Below are 20,455 nucleotides of genomic sequence, written 5' to 3' on the forward strand. Positions count from 1 at the left end.
AAAGGAGAAAAGAGGCGCACTTGCATCAAATTTAGGATCAACCAGCAAAGGCGGAAATGCAGATTGGGACAGGCGGAGTAGTCGGAATTGGCGGAGCACCCTCCGTGTGAGACCGACACGGAAATTCTTGCTGTGAAGCAGAGCTATCACACCCGCTTGTTCAGGGAATATATAGAAATACGTAAAAACGACAATAACTTCAACAAGGAAGGGGAAACCCTCAAGTTGAACGGATCCTGAAGTCCCGTGTTGCAGCGAACGACCACGGAAAAGCCCTCGACGTTCCAGGTGGATGTAATCTGTTGCCGCGAGTTCTACTCCAGTCGGCCACAAGCAGTGGAGGGTGAAGTTATATCAATGCCAACCGCTCATGATGGTAACACGTCAGAAAAATCCCCAAATCAAGCTCGACCGAAGAACCCGAGACAGAAACCAACAGGCAATTTGTCAACAAGCGGCCACAACAGGTTTAACAATTTTGAACCTGAGATTGTTGGGGTTGTGTAAGGGAGCATTATGTATGTACGTGTGTATTAAACCGGGGATCTAAAAACAACAGAGGCTTTGTCACGCTGTAGCCCTCAGTGGTTCAAAACATCACAACAGGCCACAGCAGTCCACCCAATCCACCGCCGCTCCATACCGAATCCAGGGTTATTGTTCGGTTCGGCCCTAAGTGGACCCCCCCCCCCCCCCCCCCCACCAGAACGTCTGATGCCAGTTGAGTGTGGCCAGCCGTAGTGGCCGAGCGGTTCTAGGCGCTTCAGTCTCGTACCACGCGACCGCTACGGTCGCAGGTTTGAATCCTGCCTCGGGCATGGATGTGTGTGATGTCCTTAGGTTAGTCCTAAGTTCTAGTTGACTGGTGACCTCAGATGTTAAGTCCCATAGAGCTCAGAGCCATTTGAACCATTTTGAAGTAGTTGAGTGTAACCCCAAGTGTTTGCGTGGTAGAATAATTATGGTGTACGCGTACGTGGAAACGGTGTTTGCTCAGCAATCGCCAAGACAGTGTAACTGCGGCGGAATAAGGGGAACCAGCCAGCATTCGCAGAGGTAGATGGAAAACCGCCTTAAAAACCACCCACAGGCTGACCGGGACACCGGAGCTCGACACTAATCTCCGGGCGGATTCGTGCCGGGGACCGAGACGCCTTCCCGCTCGGGAATGCAGCGCGTTAGACTGCTCGGCTAGCCGGGACGGCGAGGGAGCATTAGGTACCTATTGAGTGAAACAGGAGAAAGCAATACACAGAATGTTACTTATAATCCGTCTTGCAAAAACGAGTGTGCATTGGTTTCTCCTGTAACCGAAATTGCAGATCCTAAGATGGTTCTAGAGGAACCGAAACCGGTCATGTGAATAAACATTTTTGCAATCAAAACGGATTATAAGTAACATTTTATGTTCAGTGATTGTTTTTGCAATACATATAAGAATGGACACCACTGGAAAATGATATGATGAAAGAAGTAAAGGAACAACTTTTCAAACGGACAGGGTCCAGTTGAGGTTCTTGGATAACACATGAGATACTGAATTTAACTGAAGAAAGCAGAAAGCTAAAATACAGCAACTGAAGAAGGAAAATGGAGTACAGATGTCTAAAACTGTTACTGACAATGTACAAACGTCTAAAACTGTGACTGACAATGAACGCAAATTAGTAAAGTAGGAATGGCCGCAGCGGAACCGTAAAGATCCAGCAATATGCATGATGGAGAGTTATTTACTGCCTGTAGGAAAATTAAAGAAACTTTTGGAGAAAAGATTCGGTGTTGTATGAATGTCTAGAGCTCACATACTACGCAGGCAAGAAACAAAGAATGAAAGACTGAAAGGTGGACGAAATGTATAAAATAGCCATCAACATAAAAATCTTGAAAACAATATTAGGGAACGGGATGAGGAAGTAGTTAAAGCGGAGGTAGAAGACATGATACCGGGAGAAAAAATAAACAGAACAAAGTACAGCGGGTAGACAACGGTTCCTCTGATTTGTCAAGCTCTTGCGAGGACGTCTTATTACCAAAATGTTCCACCTGGAAAGCAAGATGTGTGACACAGATGAAATACCTTCAGACTCAAAGAGGAACGTAATAATTCCAACTTCAAATAAGCCTTGTGGTGACAAGCTTGTGAATTAAGAGTAACAGCATTTTCATGCGTTGTCGTTGCAAAACACTGACATTAATTATTTATAGAAGAATGGAAACACTGACAGAAAACGTCCTTCAGGAAGATGACATTGGATTCCGGAGACATGTAGGAAGATGGAAGGCAATACTGACTATACGACTTGCATTGTAAGATGGACTGAAGAATGCAGTGAAGGAAACCAGGGGGTGAATTTGGGAGGGGAACCAAGTGTCAGTGAGAATAAACAAAGACTACTATTCTTGTATTTGTTAATTTTTACTTGTTGACCGTCTAACTACAGCTGAATGAAACACAATTTTCGTGTCATACGCGTTTCCCCTTTATTCTCTGTAAGGCATCTTCATTGGCCTGGAATACATACATTATTCAAGCCACTGAAGATGCCTCGCAGAGAATAAAGGCGAAACGTGTATGGCACGAAAACTGTGTTTCATTCAATCGTAGTTAGACGGTCAACAAGTAAAAATTAACAACATACAGTGATATTACAAGCAACTGAGGAAGACAGGACTACAAAGTTGAAGATGTAAATAAACACTTTACGACTCGCCTATGGTACTGTAATTTCGTCGGAGACAATAAAGGACTTGCGACATCACCCTGCCGGCCGCTGTGGTCCAGCGGTTCCAGGCGCTTCAGTCCGGAATCATGAGGCTAATACGGTCGCAGGTTCGAATCCTGACTCGGGCATGAATGTGCGTGATGTCCTTAGGTTAGTTAGGTTTACGTAGTTCTAAGTCTAGGGGACTGATGACCTTAGATCTTAAGTTAGAGCCATTAGACCCTTTAGACATCAGCCTCACGGAATGGATAACGTCTAGCGAAGAGATTATAAGATGAACATCAACAAAAGTAAAACAAAGTTAAAAGAACGATGTCAAATTATATCAGATGATGCTGAGGAATTACGAGGGTTGCTTTTAATGCACCGCATTTTCTTCTACAACAGGTCTTTGTTGGACATAATGAGCATTACACACACAAAAGAATGGTTTTTTATGTACATACCCTATTTTCCCACGTAATCTCCATACCGTTGTATGGCCTTCCTCCGACGCGAAACAGGGGCATGTATGCCATGTCGGTACCAATCTTCGTCCTGGTGGTGGAGCCAGTGCTTCACTGTGTGAATCACCTCCTCATCGTCCTCAAAATGTCTTCCACGAATGGCATCCTTTAATGGCCCAAAAATGAGGAAATCTGAGGGGGCGAGGTCAGGGCTGTAGGGTGGATGGGGTAACACTGTAAAACCCTTTTCTGCGATGTATTCAGCATTCCTCAGACTTTTGTGGGCGGAGCGCTATCGCGTTGCAACAAAAAATCGCCTGTGTTCAGAATGAGATTTTCACTCTGCTGCTGAGTGTGCGCTCACATGAAACTTCCTGACAGATTAAAACTGTATGTCGGACCGAGACTCTAACTGCAAGGTTCCCAGAAGAGCTTCTGTGAAGTTTGGAAGGTGTGAGACGAGGTACTGGCAGAACTGAAGCTGTGAGGACGGGTCTTGAGTCGCGCTTGGACAGCACAGATGGTAGAGCGCTTGCACGCGAAACGAAATGTTCCCGAGTTCGAGTCTCGGTCTGGCACACAGTTTTAATCTGCCAGGAAGTTTCATCCCGGGGTTGCTCTGGCGCCGAAGTCGCCGGAAGCGCATCTTATGTTTTATTAATGTGTTGACAATGCTTCTGAATTAATTTTTCCGCCTCTTGGGATGACATGTATGAAAATCACACCTTCACAGTCCCAGAACACGGTGATTATGACCTTACCACCGGAAGCAGTCGATTTGAATTTTTTTCTTCTGTGGGGAATGAGAATAGCGCCATTCCATCGACTGTTTTGTTTGGGGTTCAAAATGGTGAACCCTGGTTTCATCACCTGTCTCAATCAGGGACAAGAAGGCCTCCTCCACAGCTTCAAGACGTTGCAACAAGTCGACAAATGTTTTTTCTGTGCGATTTGTGATCCTGTGTTAGACACCGTGTGAGCCATCGTGCACACACTTCTGAATATCCTATACTGCATACACAATTCCTTTGCTGATTAATAAATGCAGCGCCAACTGCCGAGTCGTAATGCGTCTGACCTCACGAAGTACAACATCATCTCGCTGCAACATGTCAGGTGTGACAGCCGTTGATGATCTCCCCCAACGGTGCAAACCGTGAGCTCCGCCGAACCGCCTTCTGATGACCTCACCCTCTGCACCCAGCGACTAACTGTACTTCTGTCGACAGCAGATGCTCCGTAGACTTCGCACAAGTGTTTGTGAATATTCCTCAAAGTTTCTTTCTCCGCAGTGAGAAATTCATTGAGGGCACGTTGCTTGTAACTTGCATCACCTACACACACCATTTCGAATCTGTCCTGCAGCTACATTATCAGTCGGAAGTGAGTGAAACTTGGTGCGCTCACTCAGGAGACTTCAAATAGTACATACGTAACGTTTCGTATTCCCAGCATTGCTCTCGGCTGAGATAAAAAAAATAGTGCATCACTTTCTGGGCAGTGCTCCTAAATTAGGAAACGAAGTAATGAAAGCAGTATATTAATTTTGATACCTGGACAGTAAAATAAGTAACGGTGGTCGATGTTCAGAGGATATAAAATGCAGACTGGATACAGCATAAAATAATTTCTGAAAAATAAGAATTTATTAACATCTTCTAAAAATTTAAAAGTTAGAAATCCTTTTCCGAAGGTGCGATATTGCAGTGCCTGTGCCATGCTGATTTCGATGCGAAGTTCCTTTGGAAATGAATGCATGTCCAAAGGAGCAAGACAGCAGTTACTACAGCCGTTATGATAGACATGAAATGAATTCTCAGTTGCGAATAAGGACAGTCATCAGCTTTAGAATGGAATGATGGCAATGAAAATTTGTTCGGCACCGGGACTCGAACCGTGATTTCCCGCTCATCGCGGCAGTCGCTTCACCATTTGGATATTCATGCTGGACCCACGGCGAGGCCCAAACTTCCATACGTCGTCTACCATCTATCTACGACCTGTCTTCGTACATCCATTATGTGCACTACTGGCCATTAACATTGCTACACCACGAAGATGACGTGCTACAGACGCGAAATTTAACCGACAGGAAGAAGATGCTGTGATATGCAAATGATTAGCTTTTCAGAACATTCACACAAGGTTGGCGCTGGTGGCGACACCTACAACGTGCTGACATGAGGAAAGTTTCCAATCGATTTCTCATACACAAACAGCAGTTGACCGGCGTTACCTGATAAAACGTTGTTGTGACGCTTCGTGTAAGGAGAAGAAATGCGTACCATCACGTTTCCGACTTTGATAAAGGTCGGATTGTAGCCTGTTGCGCTTGCGGTTTGTCATATGGCGACATTGTTGTTCGCGTAGGTCGAGATTCAATAACTGTTAGCAGAATATGGAATCGGTGGGTTCAGGAGGGTAATACGGAACGCCGTGCTGGATCCCAACGGCCTCGTATCACTAGCAGTCGAGATGACAGGCATCGTATCCGCATGGCTGTAACGGGTCGTGCAGCTACGTCTCGATCCCTGAGTCAACATATAGGGACGTTTGCAAGACAACAACCATCTGCACGAACAGTTTCACGACGTTTGCAGCAGCATGGACTATCAGCACGGAGACCATGGCTGCGGTTATCATTGACGCTGCATCACAGACAGGAATGCCTGCGATGGTGTACTCAACGACGAACCTGGGTGCACGAATATCAAAACGTCATTTTTTCGGATGAATCCAGGATCTGTTTACAGCATCATGATGGTCACATCCGTGTTTGGCGACATCGCGGTGAACGCACATTGGAAGCGTGTATTCGTCATCGGCATACTGGGATATCAGCCGGCGTGATGGTATGGAGTTTCCTCGATGGTGAGTGTTCGCCGGAGGTGAGGGTATCATCTGGAGTGGCCCAGGGAACTGTGGTAGGTCCGCTGTTGTTTTCTATCTACATAAATGTTCTTTTGGATAGGGTGGATAGCAATGTCTGGCTGCTTGCTGATGATGCTGTGGTGCACGGGAAGGTGTCGTCGTTGAGTGACAGTAAGAGGATACAAGATGACTAGGACAGGATTTATGATTGGTGTAAAGAATGGCAGCTAACTCTAAATATAGATAAATGTAAATTAATGCAGACGAATAGGAAAAAGAATCCTGTAATGTTTGAATACTCCATTAGTAGTGTAGCGCTTGACACAGTCACGTCGATTAAATATTTGGGCGCATTGCAGAACGATATGAAGTGGGACAAGCATGTAATGGCAGTTGTGGGGAAGGCGGATAGTCGTCTTCGGTTCATTGGTAGAATTTTGGGAAGATGTGGTTCATCTGTAAAGGAGACAGCTTATAAAACACTAATACGACCTATTCTTGAGTACTGATCGAGCGTTTGGGATTCCTATCAGGTCGCATTGTGGGAGGACGTAGAAGCAATTCAGAGGCGGGCTGCTAGATTTGTTACTGGTAGGTTTGATCATCACGTGAGTGTTACGGAAATGCTTCAGGAACTCGGGTGGGAATCTCTAGAGGAAAGGAGGTGTTCTTTTCGTGAATCGCCACTGAGGAAGTTTAGAGAACCAGCATTTGAGGCTGACTGCAGTACAATTTTACTGCCGCCAACTTACATTTCGCGGAAAGACCACAAAGATAAGAGAGATTAGAGCTCGTACAGAGGCATATAGGCAGTCACTTTTCCCTCGTTCTGTTTGGGAGTGGGACAGGGAGAGAAGATGCTAGTTGTGGTACAAGGTACCCTCCGCCACGCACCGTATGGTGGATTGCGGAGTATGTATGTAGATGAAGATGTAGAGTGCCATTGGATACACATCTCGGTCACCTCTTGTTCATATTGACGGCACTTTGAACAATGGATGTTACATTTCAGATGTGTTACGACCCGTGGCTCTATCCTTCATTCGATCCCTGCGAAACCCTACATTTCAGCAGGATAATGCACGACCGCATGTTTCTAGATACACAAAATGTTCGTCTACTGCCCTGGCCAGCACATTCTCCGGATCTCTCACCAATTGGAAACGTCTGCTCAATGGTGTCCGAGCAACTGGCTCGTCACAATATGCCAATCACTACTCTTGATGAACTGTGGTATCGTGTTGAAGCTGCATGGGCAGCTGTGCCTGTACTCGCCATCCAAGCTCTGACTCAATGCCGAGGCGTATCAAAGCCGTTATTACGGCCAGAGGTGGTTGTTCTGGGTACTGATTTCTCAGGATCTATGCACCCAAATTGCGTGAAAATGTGGTCACATGTCAGTTCTAGTATAGTATATTTGTTGAATGAATACCCGTTTATCATCTGCATTTCTTCTTGGTGTAGCAATTTTATTGGCCAGTAGTGTATATTCCCGTACAGGTCAGACGTTGTACTATAAGGTCACTTCCCTGGTATCAGCAGATAAATATGATAAGAACAGTGCCTGTGTTATTTTGATTACTATTCAAAGTTCCTTTGGACATGCTTGTGTTGAATTCATAACGCCGAATAAGGACAACTATCAGCTGTAGAATGGAATGAGGACAATGAAAATTTGTGTCTAACTGGGACTCATCGCGTTAAGCAAAAATCCGAGTTTGAGTCCCGGCCGGGTATAAAGTTTCACTGTCGGCATTTCATTCTACAGCTGATGGTTGTCGTTATTCGCTATTTCAAATTCACTTCATATATTTTCTGTATTAATAGGTACCCTATTAACCTTCTAATCTTCAGCATTGTTCTGCAGCAACCCATTTCATCTTATAATCTCTTCTCCAGACGTTATCCATTCCGTGAGGCTGATGTCGCAAGTCCATTATGAGGAGGTACTGAATCAAATCGGGGAAACCAAGAAACGAGATTTGTGCCGCAATTTGAGAAAACGAACTGATTCTTTGATATGGCACGTCCAAATCAGCTGGCAATCGTCGAACCATGCGCCGATAATCAGCAAGTCTCTCAGAATTTCGTAACAGGTTTCTAACGTTGTCATCCTCCTGTACGTAATCGGCAAACTGTTATTCGGCGGGAACGTGTGGCACCTTCCTGACGACAGCTGGATATCGTAAGAGGCAGACAGCTGGTAGACTAGGCGCAGTTTGCACGTGGTAGGAGGCCAGGAGCTCTGCCCAAGTTCGCAGAAGCGACCGCAGCAAACAGGCCGGCTCTCGCCGCCGGCTGCGGCCACGGCCGGCGTGATATGAATAAGCAAACACCTATTACTTTTAGGCAAACAAGCGGCCTTAGAGGGCGCGCCCTCCGAGGCGCCGGCGGGCTGCCCTCCCCGCAGGATAAGGAGACTGCTCAATACAGAGGCCGGGCCGGCCGCCTACTCAGCCCTGCTTCCGCTCCGGGACTGCCCGCGGCCGACTAAAGCGATACGCCGCCTCTCAGAAGAGGGTGTCGCAAGTATCACAAAGCTCACCAGCAGCCGCGGAATGGAGCTAGGCCGTTAGAAAATGCGGTAAAAGTGTAGGAGACCCCGTCAGAATTTGCAGACGTAAACTCGCATTATAGTCGACTCACACATGGAAAATTATGTAGGTCTGCAGCGGTCATATGGGTGGTTTGAAAAAAAATTATCCAACTCAAAAGAAACACTTGTGAAATCAACATTTGCGAAAGCTTGTAATTCTTTCAGTGCTACGCTTTTAACCTCAACTCTGCTTGTACAGCGACATCCCATTAAGATTTCGACAAGTTTTTGGAACGAAGATCTCCGGCCATGTCTGCCTCATGTAGAGGCTTAGGCATCATCGAAGTATTGTTTTTGGCCAAAAATTCGCGAGCAAGGAACGAAGTGGAAGGCGTGGATAAGCGTGGTGCAAAAGCCATGAATTCTTTCATCACAGGACGGGGCGTTTATTTTTCGTTTTTGTTTTCACTCAAACGGCGTTAAAATTGTAAGTAATTGTACTTGTTTAATCATTAATCCTTTCGGGAACTTCTTATGGTGAATTAGGTTGCTATCATCGAGGGACACAGTGAGCATAACCTTCGCATTTGACCTTTCTTAGCCACCCTGGGTGGCCGAGCGGTTCTAGGCGCTACAGTCTGGAACCGCGAGACCGCTACGGTCGCAGGTTCCAATCCTGCCTCGGGCATGGTGTGTGTGATGTCCTTAAGTTAGTTAGGTTTAAATAGTTCTAAGTTATAGGGGACTGATGACTTCAGAAGTTAAGTCCCATAGCGCTCAGAGCCATTTGAACGATTTTGACCTCTCTTGACGAGTGTTTTTCCAGCTTGGCGGTCTAGAATGCTCGCGCTGTGACGACTGAGCATGAGTTTAGACGTCACGTCTGTCAATCCGAACTTCAACACCTGTAACGGCACGTTCCAGCAATCCGGTAGCGCAGTTGCTTTGAAAATCGACTCGTGGCCAGCTTGCATTCGCAGTTATTATTGCTCAAAAACTAAGAATTGTGGAACGAATCTTGCTGTCACACGTTCTATATCCAAAATCATCATGAAATTCTCTGACTGTGATTCGGCCATCGTTCATAATCATTTTCTTCCGTTTTCTGACCGTTTGATCGGTTGACAATGTTCTAGGGCTTCCAAAGCGTTCGTCATCTTTAACGTCTTCAGTGCCTTCTCCGTGACGCTTACACTACTCATAAGCCCTTGTTTCATTCACAGCAGACGCGCAGAATTTACCATTTCTAAAACTTTGCAGCACTTCACTACGTTCTTGGAGCACAATTTACGAGGGGCGTTCAGAAAGTAAGCTCCGATCGGTCGCGAAATGGAAACGACTATGAAAATCCGATAAAGCTTTGCACAGATGTGTTGGGTAGTGTCTCTAGTATAACCCCAGTTAGCATCACGTCGCTCTTCTCATTTCTGAGCTCGCAGTGAGTGCGTAAAGATGTCTAGAAAATAGTGTCTGCCGCCAAGTACGAGGGCCTGGTGAGAAATTTCGCCTGAAGCTATGCAGCTAACATTACATAACTGTCGTGCTGTTTCTTCTTCAAGACAATTCTCAGCCGCATTCTGCAGGGGCAATGAAGATTCAAATGGAAATGTGAGATTACCCACAATACAGTCCACAATTGTCTCCCCCTGAGTTTCATCTCTGGTCACATGAACCGCTGTCTTTGAAGACAACATTTTGACACAGACAACGAGGTGTAGGCCAGCGTGGAGAATTGGCGGAAAGCACTGGCGGCTGCCTTCTATGATGAGGCTATTGAAAAGTTGGTACAACGCTATGTCAAAAGTCTAAGTCAGAACGGCGACTACGTAGAGAAGTAGCTGAAAGGTGTAGCTAATTGTTACAAGTAAAACATTTCTGATGTTCACTGTGGTTTCAATTTGGCAATCAATCGGAGCTTACTTTCTGAACAGGCCTCGTAATAGAAATTCTGTTAGACATTGTTCTTCTTGTTCTCCTCCTCCTCCTCCTCCTCCTTTCATGGACTAGGTGATATCCGTTTAACAAGCCTAGCCATCTCTTCTGTGATCTTGCCCTGTGTCTTTTATCTCGTAGTCTGTAGTCAAGAATTACTTTTTGGAAATCTACTGTGTCATTTTATCTAAATGCTCCCAGCATCTGTTTCTATTTAGATATCTTTTCTTGTGCATTGAATAAGCTTGTAAATCTTTCCTATTGTCTTCATTTCTAGACCGATCTCTGCTGCACCCTTTTGCGTGGGAATCTAGGTTTCAGATACACAAAGCGTAGTAGGTACTGGCATGACTTTGTAAAACTTCATTTGTATTTCTTTTCGACAGCTGGGAATGGAAGAAACATACGGTACGGTTAGCACTGTACTCCTGATTTTCAGACGCGTTTATCAGCACAACAATGAGAGTATCACTCGCATCTGGCTAGTAAAACACGCGAGTTCACAAAATCGGAGTTACTTTGTGAACACACCTTTTGTAATGGGCGATGGAAAGATTCATTACTCGAATCGGTCGGATTTAAACGACTCTTCCTATCATTTCTTGATGACAGTGATTTCTTGCTTTTGATGTTTCGTCAGGAATTGATCCAGACTCCTCTCAGACAGTTAGTACTGACACAGGAAGCAAACAGTATATTCTTTAATGTTTGAAAACTTCTCTGGAGATGGGCCAGTTTACGTAGGGTAGAGTTACATTTTTAGCTGTCACCTCCAAAAACATCAAGCTCTGAGTGTGAAACTTAGTGAAGGTGTTATCCGTCCTCTACACATTCATCCTTCAATGTCCCACATTTTTCTCAGTGATGAGTGACTCAGGGGAGACCTCGCATTTTGGATGATCAGGATACTTTCCACCTAAAAAGTCATGTCATCGCGATTGCACTACAATACGGGAGTGACTTTGTTCTACGTGACTTAGCCCTACACAGAATGAGCTGAGGTGTATGCGTGGAGCATACCCACCCCATCGGAAGACGCCCCACGAAACTTCGTCTTGACGAACTGCCGTAACCTCATCATAAGTTTCTCGCGTTATGCTCTTGCCACTGTGTGCCCCTTACGGACATAATCCATTTGGTAGTCCTAAAAACACCCAGCATCAATTTACCCAATGAAGGTTGGGTCTTTGCCTATTCCGCAGGTTGTTAATCCACATATTTCCATTGTCTATTTTCTTCCTAGCATTTGTGGTCATTGCGCTACATCCATCATTGGTTCATGATGATTAGGCGGGGTAAAGACTTCATCTGAAACATTGCCGCTGCTGCCCTTATCCGGAGGTTCCTTCAGTGGCAATGAGCAGTCGCGGAAACCGATGGACGGCTTCATTTATCGTCTTTAAAATGTCGTGCAAACACTTGAGAAGTTGAAACTTCCTGGCAGATTAAAAGTGTGTGCCGGACCGAGACCCGAACTCGGGACCTTTGCCTTTCACGGGCAAGTGCTCTAAAGCTGTGAGGACGGGGCGTGAGTCGTGCTTGGGTAGCTCAGTTGGTAGAGCACTTGCCCGCGAAAGGAAAAGGTCCCGAGTTCGAGTCTCGGTCCGGCACACAGTTTTAATCTGCCAGGAAGATTCGTATCAGCGCACACTCCGCTGCAGAGTGAAAATCTCATACTTGAGAAGTTTTGTACGACCGTTTTCCACGTATACCCCATTATCGCACAGATTGTCACACAACGGTCTTTGAACAGCAGGTCTTCCATTTCTGTTGTGATTCCTGGGTTTTTACAGATAGGTGGTCTGCCGCTTTGTTCTTCGTCGCTCAGATTTATTTCAGCACACCGGAAGCATCTGCGCTACTTAACCGCTGTGTCCTATGGTGCTTCGTTGCCGTACACTTCCAACAGCTCAGTAAGAATTGTTGCAGTATTGTTCCCTTCCACACACAGAAAACCGACCACCGCACGATACTACACCTTCTCGTGTCCGCCATTATGGTTCTTGTCCTGTAGCTGCGTGCTAAAGTATTGTGGTGCGGTAATTTTGACGTTTGATAAAATCGCATACAGTTCTCTCCGAATAAACTAAGAAATAATTACATAACTTAATTTTTTCGAGGTGATAACATTTCGAAAGCTTCTGTTCTCTTCTTGTCCAAGCTATTTATCGTCCATGTTTCACTTCCATACATGGCTACACTCCATACGAATACTTTCAGAAATGACTTCCTGACACTTAAATCAATACTGTATGTTAACAAATTTCTCTTCTTCAGAAACGCTTTCCTTGCCATAGCCAGCCTACATTTTATATCCTCTCTACTTCGACCATCATCAGTTATTTTGCTCCCCAAATAGCAAAACTCCTTTACTACTTTAAGTGTCTCATTTCGTAATCTAATTCCCTCAGCATACAGAAGAATGCTGAAGATTAGATGGGTAGATCACATAACTAATGAGGAAGTATTGAATAGGATTGGGGAGAAGAGAAGTTTGTGGCACAACTTGACCAGAAGAAGGGATCGGTTGGTAGGACGTGTTCTGAGGCATCAAGGGATCACCAATTTAGTATTGGAGGGCAGCGTGGAGGGTAAAAATCGTAGAGGGAGACCAAGAGATGAATACACTAAGCAGATTCAGAAGGATGTAGGTTGCAGTAGGTACTGGGAGATGAAAAAGCTTGCACAGGATAGAGTAGCATGGAGAGCTGCATCAAACCAGTCTCAGGACTGAAGACCACAACAACAACAACAACAATTAAAACTTTATTACTACCCTTCGTTTAGTCCACACAGTAATTCTATAACGGTAACATACAACTGGAGACTGAAATTCATTACATAAATCAGTCATTTCTAAAAGACTCATTCTAACATTCGTATTGTAAAACTGATTTCTTGCGTTTTTTGGTTTCTGATGGTATTGATATTTTTGGGTAACTTAGCGACGATGCTTTGACTTGGACGTTTCCTTGGCATTCAGGGAGCGGGCTTCACTTCTGTATGTGCTGTATCTGAAGACCATTCGGAAGAGCGGTACGAGGGAAGACGGACGTAACCAGCACTTGGGATACGAGGAGTCTGCTAGTAGCCACGAGCAAGTAAAGGTTGGCCAAAATAGTGGCGAGATCTAGCTGGGCAGGGACAAGTTTTCCTGTTTGAAGGCGACTGCGTGGTGGATGGCCACGTACAGAGTCGTTAGTTCCTTCACGCCATTTACGCGCGGAATCCGCCACGAAAGTAACTCAGTTAGGTGCCTTACGTCGTGTAAGCCATCTCCATTATAGATGCATTGCATTTTCTCACTAACCTACTAATGAATCGAATTCTGCCGCTTGTCTTACGTACGACTGATCTTTGTGGCTAGTCCATTTCATGTACCCACAAACTGTTATACCCAGTTATTTATGTGAGTGAAATTATTCCAGTTTGAGTCATTGATATTACATTGCTAGAGCTTGGCTACGTTTGAGGCTAGGCCGAACATCAGTTTGTCAATGAAAAGATGTCCTTTGAAGTCATTAACTTTGTAATATGTTTTCGAGAGCGTGAGTGAATTCAAATGCAAAGTTGCGAAGTATTAAACTGGTCTGAAAAGGAAACTCGCTCGTCATTGTAGATGGTAGCCGCAACTTGTAAGACCTATAGTATCACTTAATGTGTCTGAAGTAGTAACTCGCTCCCCCACAGGAGAGGGTCACTGCAACTCGTAAGTACTGTAATGCATGTGCTGTCATGTATGCCAAAAGGCCCTTGTATCTCGATGGACCTGATTGAGCGATCGTCTCGGATGATCATTAAAGAAGACTGAGGAGAAGTGCGAGGACGACGGTTGCAAAGGTTATTGCGGAACTAGTGAACCCTTTCAGCACCAAAACAACATGGATGGAGCTCCCTAAGCAGGGAAGTAGAAGGAGAGTGAAATACCAAAACCACTCAGCTATGATGCAAATGTCATTAACAGGAAAACCGTGGTGTCAGTTCCACAAAACCTGGACTGTGGAGGAATATAATAGTGTCATATGGTCGGATAAGTTCCAACTTCTGACCGTGTTTACGTCCCAAAAGTGAAACATGGCAGGGGTCCGGTGAATATTTGGGCACCATATCGTGGTATTACATGGCCCCGAAGGTTACCGTGCAGCAGATAATTACCGCCTGTGATAATGTTTCGATTTTGGCCTATCAGGTCCATCGTATGGTTTTCCAGTGCTGACGCTGTGTTCCGAGACAAAAGGGCTTCTGCTTACGAATCGTGCAGAACTGATTATGTGAACCAGAGGATGAATTCTCGCATTTCTAGTGGCCACCACAGTCACCAGATAAAATATTTTTGATCCTATGGGGTCTACTGTGGAGTAGGGTGCTTGATCGCTATCCATCTCAACTTGCCAATATTTTGCAAGAAGAATGCTGTAAGATTTCCTCTGAAAGTATTCAGGGCCCGTAAGTACGCTTCCTAGACGAATAAAAGTGGTTTTGAATGGAAATGGTTATGCTACAAAGACTTAGGCCTGATAATGTGTTGTGCATCTTGTGCTTCCATATTTTTCAAAATGTTCAAATGTGTGTGAAATCTTATGGGACTTAACTGCGAAGGTCATCAGTCCCTAAGCTTACACACTACTTAACCTAAATTATCTTAAGGACAAACACACACACCCGAGGGAGGACTCGAACCTCCGCCAGGACCAGACATACACTCCATGCTGCAGCGCCTGAGACCGCTCGGCTAATCCCGCGCGGCTCCATATTTTTGTCCACCCCTTGTAGGTGAGGTACACCCGAACACGTAATCGTCAGTCCAGTCAGAAAATTTAGTTTGATAAACTTTATGATCGTATTTGTGTAAATAAGGATGTCTCATGAGGTAATTTCAAGTTTAATATCTTAGACTTTTTTTCGGAACCGTCCTTTTCTGGTGCGGATAACTTCTTGCTATTCGCGATAGATCATTACGTTTGAGTTCCGCATGATTTACCTTCTACGATTCTGCAAGGCATCGATGTCAATTACATTGGACAGTAAATTTGCATATTATTTCTGGTGTCCTCCCTGTAGACGAGTGTGACCTGTGCTCGTTTTCAGTTATTGGGTATATGTTTTTTTAAAGATTTTTTACACGAAACATGTGTTACATTATAGTTAAAATGGACTAAATCAGCCCCAAATTCCATACGGAATGTAACAGGGGTACCATAGGGCCTTGTTGAGTCTCAGATTTCAGCTGTATCTCGACAAAATCAGGAGATAATACTTCTAATGATTGCCGTGGAACTGCAGCTAATGTTTATATCACTAACTTCATAGTGGTGCGAGACTTACGTAGAGAGGTGACAAGCACGCTTGCATTACGAGCGGTGTTCAGTAAGTAATGCTACACGTCTTTTCCTGAAAGCAGGTTGGTTTTATTCGTGATTCAAATACACCATACTATTCCCCATTCCTTTGACTACAAAACCTTATTTTTCTGCATAATCTCCTTTTAATGTGACGGTCTTACGTCACCCTATTGGGACGGCCAGTAAGCCCGCATAGTACAACTCTATTGGGCGACGTCGGAGCCAACGTCTTGCTGTATAAACAGCCTCTCAATCACCAACATACTCATTCCAGCCGACTGCACACTTAATTTTCCCAAACAAATGGAAGTCGGAACGTCCGAGATCTGGGCCGTAGGGTGGAATAGGAAGGACAGTCAAAAATCAAATGGCTCTGAGGACTATGGGAGCTAACATCTGAGGTTATCAGTCCTCTAGAAAATAGAACTACTTAATCCTAACTAACCTAAGGACATCACACACATCCATGCTCGAGGCCGGATTCGAACCTGCGACCGTAGCAGTCTACATCTACATCTACATCCATACTCCGCAAGCCACCTGACGGTGTGTGGCGGAGGGTACCTTGAGTACCTCTATCGGTTCTCCCTTCTATTCCAGTCTCGTATTGTTCGTGGAAAGATGGATTGTCGGTATGCCTCTGTGTGGGCTCTAATCTCTCTGATTTTATCCTCATGGTCTCTTCGCGGGATATACGTAGGAGGGAGCAATATACTGCTTGACTCTTCGGTGAAGGTATGTTCTCGAAACTTTGACAAAAGCCCGTACCGAGCTACTGAGCGTCTCTCCTGCAGAGTCATCCACTGGAGTTTATCTAGCATCTCCGTAACGCTTTCGCGATTACTAAATGATCCTGTAACGAAGCGCGCTGCTCTCCGTTGGATCTTCTCTATATCCTCTATCAACCCTATCTGGTACGGATCCCACACTGCTGAGCAGTATTCAAGCAGTGGGCGAACAAGCGTACTGTAACCTACTTCCTTTGTTTTCGGATTGCATTTCCTTAGGATTCTTCCAATGAATCTCAGTCTGGCATCTGCTTTACCGACGATCAACATTATATGATCATTCCATTTTAAATCACTCCTAATGCGTACTCCCAGATAATTTATGGTATTAACTGCTTCCAGTTGCTGACCTGCTATTTTGTAGCTAAATGATAAAGGATCTGTCTTTCTGTGTATTCGCAGCACATTACACTTGTCTACATTGAGATTCAATTGCCATTCCCTGCACCATGCGTCAATTCGCTGCAGATCCTCCTGCATTTCAGTACAATTTTCCATTGTTACAACCTCTCGATACACCACAGCATCATCTGCAGAGAGCCTCAGTGAACTTCCGATGTCATCCACAAGGTCATTTATGTATATTGTGAATAGCAACGGTCCTATGACACTCCCCTGCGGCACACCTGAAATCACTCTTACTTCGGAAGAACTCTCTCCATTGAGAAAGACATGCTGCGTTCTGTTATCTAGGAACTCTTCAATCCAATCACACAATTGGTCTGATAGTCCATATGCTCTTACTTTGTTCATTAAACGACTGTGGGGAACTGTATCGAACGCCTTGCGGAAGTCAAGAAACACGGCATCTACCTGTGAACCCGTGTCTATGGCCCTCTGAGTCTCGTGGACGAATAGCGCGAGCTGGGTTTCACATGACCGTCTTTTTCGAAACCCATGCTGATTCCTACAGAGTAGATTTCTAGTCTCCAGAAAAGTCATTATACTCTAACACAATACGTGTTCTACAACACTTACGGTTCTGCACTGAAGCACCTAGAACCGCTCTGCCACAGCGGCCGGCGAAGTACAGTCTAACGGAATACTGTGAGCTCCTCTCGGGAGCACAGACTTCTGTGAGGCATTGAGCTTTCGTGGAGCATCGTAATTAAATTATCTTTTTTGTAGCGACGGACGCACCTAAGTCCTTTCTTCAGTTTCCTGAGGGTACCACAACATACTTCCAAGTTGATCGCTGCACCATGAGGGAGGACGTCAAAAACCATCAAAGTCCCAGAATACCGTCGCCATAAAAGTAACTGCTGAGGGTGCGGCTCTGAACGTTTTCTTCGGAGGAGTGGTGGTTCGGCGCCACACCTTGGACTGCCGTTTTGTTTCCTGTTTGAAGTGACGAATCCATGTTTCAGCGTGTGTGACGGCGTTCGACAAGAAAGTGTCTCTATTATCCTTGTAATGCGCAAGCAATTCCTCACAGACTGTCCTTCGTTGCTCTCTATGGTCTTCTGATAGGTGGCTAGGAACCGAGCGGCCACACACCTCTGTGTACCCCATTTAGTGGCGAGGGTACCAGTACTACCAACAGGGACGTCCCGTCGTGCAACGAGATGTTTGATTGCGATCCATCGATAAGCTCGAATGAGTTTATGCGCACTTTCCAACATCGCCGGAGTCACAGCTGTGTGGGTCCGGCCGGTATGCGTGATGTCCGACAGGTCTGAGCGACCTTGTTGGTCTGATGACAGACGCCTCGCTCAAAGACGGGCCGTGCTTTTCTTCACTGCCAGACCTCTGCAAAAATTCTGCGGGCGCCTATGAATATCTGTGATGCTACGGCTTTCCGCCAAAGAAACTCAATAACACCTCTCTGCTTGAAACAGACTTCCGTTACAGAATCCATTTTGAAGGCTACGTACAGCGTCACCACCTGTCGGAACTTCATGAAACTACAGGGGCTGAAGCAGGAGTATCACACGATGTACCGCAACAGATTTCGCATTTTTTCAACCGAAATTGGTGAAAAAATGTGTTGCATTATTTATCGAAAGCCCCTCGTACGAACCGCGCAGTCGGCTAACACGCGTGAATTTTGATGGGCTCGCGGTCTCGACATAATGAAACGCGCATCACGAAGTGGAATCTCCTTTCTGCACTGTAGGACCACTTCTCCCATGATGGCGGACGAGGTCATGTCGCATTCCAGGTCTACAGCCAAGTGTCAGAGAATGCCTCTAAATACACTTCTGGAAATTGAAATAAGAACACCGTGAATTCATTGTCCCAGGAAGGGGAAACTTTATTGACACATTCCTGGGGTCAGATACGTCACATGATCACACTGACAGAACCACAGGCACATAGACACAGGCAACAGAGCATGCACAATGTCGGCACTAGTACAGTGTATATCCACCTTTCGCAGCAATGCAGGCTGCTATTCTCCCATGGAGACGATCGTAGAGATGCTGGATGTAGTCCTGTGGAACGGCTTACCATGCCATTTCCACCTGGCGCCTCAGTTGGACCAGCGTTCGTGCTGGACGTGCAGACCGCGTGAGACGACGCTTCATCCAGTCCCCAACATGCTCAATGGGGGACAGATCCGGAGATCCTGCTGGCCAGGGTAGTTGATTTACACCATCTAGAGCACGTTGGGTGGCACGAGATACATGCGGACGTGCATTGTCCTGTTGGAACAGCAAGTTCCCTTGCCGGTCTAGGAATGGTAGACGATGGGTTCGATGACGGTTTGGATGTACCGTGCACTATTCAGTGTCCCCTCGACGATCACCAGTGGTGTACGGCCAGTGTGTTGGCCCTGTGTGGCTCGGTCGTATGCAGTCCTGATTGTGGCGCTCACCTGCACGGCGCCAAACACGCATACGACCATCATTGGCACCAAGGCAGAAGCGACTCTCATCGCTGAAGACGACACGTCTCCATTCGTCCCTCCATTCACGCCTGTCGCGACACCACTGGAGGCGGGCTGCACGATGTTGGGGCGTGAGCGGAAGACGGCCTAACGGTGTGCAGGACCGTAGCCCAGCTTCATGGAGACGGTTGCGAATGGTCCTCGCCGATACCCCAGGAGCAAAAGTGTCCCTAATTTGCTGGGAAGTGGCGGTGCGGTCCCCTACGGCACTGCGTAGGATCCTACGGTCTTGGCGTGCATCCGTGCGTCGCTGCGGTCCGGTCCCAGGTCGACGGGCACGTGCACCTTCCGCCGACCACTGGCGACAACATCGATGTACTGTGGAGACCTCACGCCCCACGTGTTGAGCAATTCGGCGGTACGTCCACCCGGCCTCCCGCATGCCCACTATACGCCCTCGCTCAGAGTCCGTCAACTGCACATACGGTTCACGTCCACGCTGTCGCGGCATGCTACCAGTGTTAAAGACTGCGATGGAGCTCCGTATGCCACGGCAAACTGGCTGACACTGACGGCGGCGGTGCACAAATGCTGAGCAGCTAGCGCCATTCGACGGCCAACACCGCGGTTCCTGGTGTGTCCGCTGTGCCGTGCGTGTGATCATTGCTTGTACAGCCCTCTCGCAGTGTCCGGAGCAAGTATGGTGGGTCTGACACACCGGTGTCAATGTGTTCTTTTTTCCATTTCCAGGAGTGTAGAAGCGTGTGTCGGATTATTTACTTGTTTGCAAGTCTAACACACATTTTTCACCAGTAACTAAAATTTATTTCTTGCGTTATCCAATTTACAGATAAGCTAGTCTTTTTTTCTCAGTTTTCATGCCCACATCAACCTTCCCTGCTCAAAAATCTGAGTAACGAGATTACATGGAAGTACTGATCTGCTGCAAGCTTCTTTAGTTGTAACCTCCCTCCCGCTATATTTCGC

The sequence above is a fragment of the Schistocerca americana genome, chromosome 5 (genome assembly GCF_021461395.2).
Source record: "Schistocerca americana isolate TAMUIC-IGC-003095 chromosome 5, iqSchAmer2.1, whole genome shotgun sequence".
NCBI lineage: Eukaryota > Metazoa > Arthropoda > Insecta > Orthoptera > Acrididae > Schistocerca > Schistocerca americana.